Source organism: Rhinopithecus bieti, unplaced genomic scaffold (assembly GCF_001698545.2).
Source record: "Rhinopithecus bieti isolate Rb0 unplaced genomic scaffold, ASM169854v2 scaffold_13709, whole genome shotgun sequence".
NCBI lineage: Eukaryota > Metazoa > Chordata > Mammalia > Primates > Cercopithecidae > Rhinopithecus > Rhinopithecus bieti.
In genome coordinates, this window is record NW_016807882.1 from 601,653 (window position 1) to 608,243 (window position 6,591).

General features: G+C 34.1%; 1 pseudogene; it reads left to right on the plus strand.

The window, feature by feature from the left end:
* The window catches only part of LOC108536938 (40S ribosomal protein S23 pseudogene), a 13,266-nt pseudogene extending 8,301 nt beyond the window's left edge, over positions 1 to 4,965 (plus strand).
* The last annotated feature ends 1,626 nt before the right edge of the window (positions 4,966 to 6,591 follow it).

The window sequence follows — 6,591 nt, forward strand, 5'->3', positions numbered from 1 at the left end:
AAGGAATCCTGTCCTATTCCATTGCTGACTCACCTATTCCTTTCTCCTTACCACCTGACAAGTATGTTTCTAATTGAAATGCATAGTAAAGTTTGCCTGTCCAGAAAAAGAAATGGAGAAAAATTGTTTATAGTTAATCTTATTTCAGTTTGACTGCTTAAAATCAAAATTAAATCCTCTTGAATTCAGAATAAAGCAAAAAGAATACAGTCCCATTTTTCAAGCACCATATATTGAAGATTTATTTATAGCAAGAAATAGGTTACTATTTTCTGAAATAAATGCTTTTATAATAGCCCAGTTTATTTTATATCACAGATGGATGGGTGAAAGAGCAATGCATTCTTTATAGAATGCTAATAAAACCATATTGAGCATGCTAAAATATTAACAAAACCCATATACCTCTTCATTATTTACAATGTAAACATCGAAAAGTTGGAAAAAATGTATAAAACTCATCGCCATGTGGTACAGGCTGTGGTGTTTTCGATATTATGTATAGCTTAATGAACTGCTCCTAGTACTTCACACTTTTTTCTGTTAACTGGCTTCTCTATTACATACATAATCATCTTCACTCTCAAAACAGCATCTTTCTTAACATGCCTATTACTCTTGATGGCACCATCAGCCTCCCAGTCACTGGGTCTCAAATCTTGGTGTCATTTTAACTGCTTTTGCTTTCTTTTCTTTTTTTTTTTTTTTTTTTTTTTTTTTTTTTTTTTTTTTTTTTGCCACTCACATAATAAGAAATCAGTGCTATATATTCCACTTCTATGATTTTCTTACAGATATCCCTTATTTTCCATTTTCACTGCTATCAGTCCAGTTTAGACTTCTATTAACTTTCACCTAACAAATTATGGCCAAGTAAAATCAGGCCTGCCACCTGTCTCATAAATAATTTTTTATTGGTACACAGCCGTGCTTGTCCATTTGCGTATCATCTATGGTGCTTTTACTCTTCAACAATACAGTTGAGTAGTTGTAGTAAAGACAATATGGCCCACAAAGCCCAAAATGTTTACTGTCTGGCCTCTCACAGAAAACATTTGTCATCCTCTGACCTAAAATATTGTTGTAAGAATTCTTAGTGGTCTCATTATCTCCAAATTCATCTAAAGTTAATCCTCACATCAATCTGTCTATTGGATCTTTTTGAAACATTAATATTCATGAAATGAATCCCTCAAATCCCTCAAAGCCTCATGCTTACTCATACACTAACACACATAATTCTGAGCCCAGTAAAAGTCCTACCTGTGCCCATATGAACTGATAAGGACTTTGTTTCCTGGGTATATATGGCCTTGAACTTCCCAGTTCAACTTGGAAAATCCATCTTTGTGCTGTAGAAATACTGATGGTGGTAATTAGAAGCCCATCTAAAATAATACCTACTCCTGGAATCTTTCGCCAATACATCCAGCCATATGCAAACTTGCGTACTTTCCTCAGAAGATTTTCCATTTGCTATAGCCATTTGTCATCCACTCTCACTACACTGCAAGCTTATTGAAGAATAAAACTTTGCCCTACTTCATCTGCTGTTAGTTCTGATTTGGTTCGTTGCATTTGTTTATTTAACAGACATCTGTTTTATAACCTATACATCCTCAACACTGTGCTGATAAAGAAGGATGCAAGGAAAATATAGTTGCTGCCCTCAAGGAGTTGACTTAAGACTTTTAAAAGTAAATAGTATAGTATAATGACATTAATGTAAATGTATACCCAAAAGGAAGCTAAGACTTCTACTTAAGCCAGACTGGAAGATAAGGGAAGGAGCCTCAGTGCAGTTGGCAACTCAGTGGTATTGGGTAGGAGTTAGCCCCAGTGCAACATGATTGAGGAACATTTTAAGCAAAGAAAAAGATATCAGTCAGGTGCAGTGGCTCATGCCTGTAATCCCAGAACTTTATTTAGGAGGCCAAGTGGGGCGGATCACCTTAGGTCAGATGTTCAAGGCCAGCCTGTCCAACAAGTTGAAACCCTGTCTCTGCTAAAAATACAAAAATTAGCTGGGCATGCTGGGAGGTGCCTGTAGTCCCAGCTACTTGGGATACTGAGGCGTGAGAATCACTTGAACCTGGGAGTCAGAGGTTGCAGTGAGCATTTGAGTTACTGCACCCCAGCCTGAGAGACAGAGTGAGACTCGGTCTCAAAAAAAAAAAAAAGGTAATGGAGATAGGATTTGTTAACTAAATATAAGGAATCATTATGAGAATTTTTACAAATATGTAGGTAGATTATAAAAAAAAAAGACTCAAATAGTTCACCATTTCTCATAGAATCATTAGAAGTTCTATGAGGCTACGTGTGTTCCACTTCATTCTGCATCTCATCTGTCATCATGCTTCCCCAGTCTAATTTTCTTCCAGCAACTCTGTCTTCTGAACTGCTCTCACTTGCTTTATCTGGCCTGACAGGCTTTCCACTTGCAGTTCCCCACCTGGAACTCTCCCTTTTCTACCTTATAAACCAGTTAACTCATTGCTCATACTTCAGATCTCCTCAAGTTTTCCTTCCTCTGAAAAGCCTTTCCTGATTTCCCTGATTAAGCTAAACGTTCCATTAAATGTGTTCCTGGAATTAAATACCTCTCTTTGTAAGCTCTCAACATAGCTGGACTTTCATGGTTTTGGTTTTTGTTTTATTTTGTTTGTTTTTTGATTATTTGTTTAATCTCTCTCTCATAACCTAGAGCAAAATATCCAGGAATGCATGAAGTGTTACCACTGTATCCTCAGTGCAGAAAACAATTGTTCTCTGAATGTCTTAGAACACATTAAGAAAACTGTATAATGATTACTTAATAGAATAATTAATTACCTGTAATTAATAAATAGAGGAGGACGAAGTGAAAAATATTTTAAGATTTATGACTTGGCGCTGAGCACATGGTTGAATGTTTATTATGTAGCAAACACAACAGCCTAGGGAAATATGAGGGATATGATTACTTTTGATTTTTGACATGGTATTTTTTACATGAAAGATGAATTAGAATGTTAGTCTGGAGGTCAGAAGAAAAAGTCTGAGTTAGCAATAGGTATTTTGAATCTTTCATTGTAGTTAGCGAGATAACCCAAGCAGAATATATCTAATTAAATAGGAATTTCAAGAAGGGCACCCTGAGAAATAACTGTGTAATGGAAAGGCACTTTAGTAAGCAAGGTCTATGTATTTTTTGTTTGTTTGTTTTGTTTTTTGTTTTTTGGCAGAGTCTCGCTTTGTCACCCAGGCTGGAGTGCAGTGGTATAATCTTGGTTCACTACAACCTCCGCCTCCCAGGTTCAAGAGACCGAACTGCTTCAGCCTTCCAAGTAGCTGGGACTACAGGCACATGCCACCGTGCCTGGCTGATTTTTGTATTTTTAATAAAGGTGGGGTTTCACCATGTTGGCCAGGCTGGTCTTGAACTCCTGACCTCAAGTGATCCACCTGCCTTGGCCTCCCAAAGTGCTGGGATTACAGGCGTAAGCTACCACACCCAGCCTATAAGACAGACTTGATGGCACAGAGTAGTAGAAATAAAATCAATAAATAGTATTTAAAAACCAGTAGGGGAACAAGTTTTGAAAAGGAGGAAACTTTACTGATGGACACTGGAGTGCTTCAAATCTAACCAAACTCACCAATGAGTTACATATTTCAAAGAACATATAGATGGAGAAAAACAAGGTTGCATTCATGAGTAGTACATATTTCTTCCATGTCTTTAAGACTCTAGAACTTTTCCTCCTGGGAAAGTTCTTTCAGTGTAGGAATGGGAATGTCATATAGATTTGAGAGTTGGCTAGGATACAATGAATTTGGACTAGGAAGATCCAAGCTTTTTACCTTCTACCTGTGTGACTTAGACTATTTCTATTTCTTCTGGTTCTTCAACTGAACAGTGGAGATAATAGTACATATTTTCCAGAGTTACTTGGTTTAAGGAAAATATAAATAAAGAGATTTCATTTTTTCTCTATATTGTATTTTTGTAGAAACAGTCTATTTTAATGCTAGTTTGAAGATTACGAAAGGTAAAAATTCTGGCCTTTTCCTTACAATAACATCCCAAAACTATTCAAAGTACTTTTTTACAGAAAATGCAATAGCAATACATTCCACAAAAATTGCAAAGTCTTAGCAAAATCTATGTGACAAGGTAAGAGAACTCAGAAAATTGTTTTATAAATCTCTCCACCTGCAACAATGTAAACAAATATTATAAACAGAATCCATGTTCAAATTAAATTCTGGATATTTAATTACCCATAGACATCCTAAAATGGGTGAACAATTGTCATCATGTAGCCCTATGTAAATAACTGTTAATATTGTTCATAAATAGGTTGGCAATATAAAGTAAAATAAAACTCAAATTCAAGGGTGGATGAGAATTCTATTAGCATTAAAGTATTTCTATGGTAAAGTGTTTTATCCACTTCAGAATCATCCAAAACACAATGTGCTCTTAATGAATAAATAATTCCTAAAAAGTTTAAAAGTCTCTCTTTTGCTGAGGCCCCTGGCACTGGCAGGGCGGGCAAGTGCCATGTACTTCATACTGCTAGGAAGCTCTGTAGTCACCGAAGAGACCAGAAGTGGCATGATAAACACCAAGAAAGTCCATTTAGGCACAGCCCTGAAGGCCAACTCTTTTGGAGGTGCTTCTCCCGCAGAAGGAATTGGGCTGGAAACAGTGGGAGTTGAAGCCAAACAGCCAAATTCTGCCATTAGGAAGTGTGTCAGGGTCCAGCGCATCAAGAATGGCAAGAAAATCAGAGCCTTTGTACCCAATGATGGTTGCTTGAACTTTATTGAGAAAAACGGTGAAGTTCTGGTTCTGGATTTGGTCTAAAAAGTCATGCTCTTGGTGATATTCCTGGAGTCTGCTTTAAGGTTGTCAAAGTAGCCAATGTCTCTGTTTTGGCCCTGCACAAAGACAAGAAGGAAAGACCAAGATCATAAATTTTAATGGTGAAAACACCATAGTAATAAATTTTCATCTGCAAAAAATAAAAGTAAAGATAAAAATAAAAATAGTTCTGCTCCAAATAAGTTTTTTTTTTTTTATCAACACAGCATTTAGGGAGTCAGTTCTTACTTAATTGGTATGATGTGCTATCCAAGGACTAATTTAAAGAACTTAATTAAATGATCATTGTCGCTATGCTATGGAGTATGAGATAAATATGCTGTCAGAAGATCTATCTTGTCTTTTCTTTAAAACTAAATTTTCCATTAGAATGCTATATGCTCCCATATTTTATTTTATTCTAGTATTTACTTATTTGATTGCATACATAACATTATCTGAAATCCTTTCTTAATATATGGTATATAATAATTATTTACAAACACATGTTAAACTGGTTAAGGTCAGGTATAAAAATTTGTCAAAAGCTTGAAATTGTTCTTTTCACACTGTATTTCTATCACAATAAGTGAAATGATAAAGGTTTTTTAATAAAATATTAAATTGTCTAGAAAAAGTGGTGTATCAAAAATATTTAACTGTCTTAAATTTTAGTTCCAGCTTTGATAAAATTCAAGTAGTCTAAATACCTTTTTGTATATTATAATTCAAGCCCATGTTATACCTACTAATAACAATATAATATTTGAGTTTATAGTAATTTTAATAAGTATTTATATATCAAATAAAGATACAAGTTTTATTTTACTTGAGATATCTTTTATTCAAATTATATCTTTAATCTCTGTAAATTCTATAGGAGAAAATAAGAGAAAATATTCTTCACCAATATCAGAAATAGTCTATAAAAGAGAATTTACTTTTTGAAGGTAGCAAACCTGGGGTGTCTTCTCATGAAATAATAGAGTGACAATTTCTCTATGTAATCTGATTAATATTATTAGTCAAAATAGATGAGTCAGAACTTTATTCTATTGTCACTGTTTTATTGTTCAGACTAACTAGAATATTCATTTCTATCTTACCAGTAGATCATTTGCAAAAAAGTGAAAGTACCGTAAAGAGATCTGTATAATTTAATATATTCACTTTATATTTTTTACCTATTAAACATGTGAAAAAGGAAATGTACTAAGATCATAAAATTAAGCAAAGATAAGAATGGAATTATTAAAAAATGCATATAGTCATTTTGATTTGAGAGCATGTGGCTAAAATAATCTAAATTTCAGGGTTTTGAGGAATCATACATTGATTAAGCTTTTGGAAGATTTACCTTAGGGGAGTTTAATGGAAAGACATAATGGGGAAATAGTCATATTTAAAATCAAACATTCCTTTGATTAGAGGGTGAATATTGCCAAAAGTAATGAAAGCTGACCAGTTTTTATGTATGAAGCACTTTTCACCCACACAGAAACCAAAAAGAATAGGCAAGTATATATATATATATATACATATATATATGAGATATTCAAAATTACTTTATTCAGATTTGAAATTAAGGTCATTTTAGTGTTCCATGCTACAAGTACTAAATAACTGCAGAGCAACAGAATAGTCTTTGGAATTTTTCAGTATTTCCAATACAGACATTAGCAAAATATCAGATGTCATCACCTTTAAAGAAGACATGAAATAAACAAGTTAAGGACCTT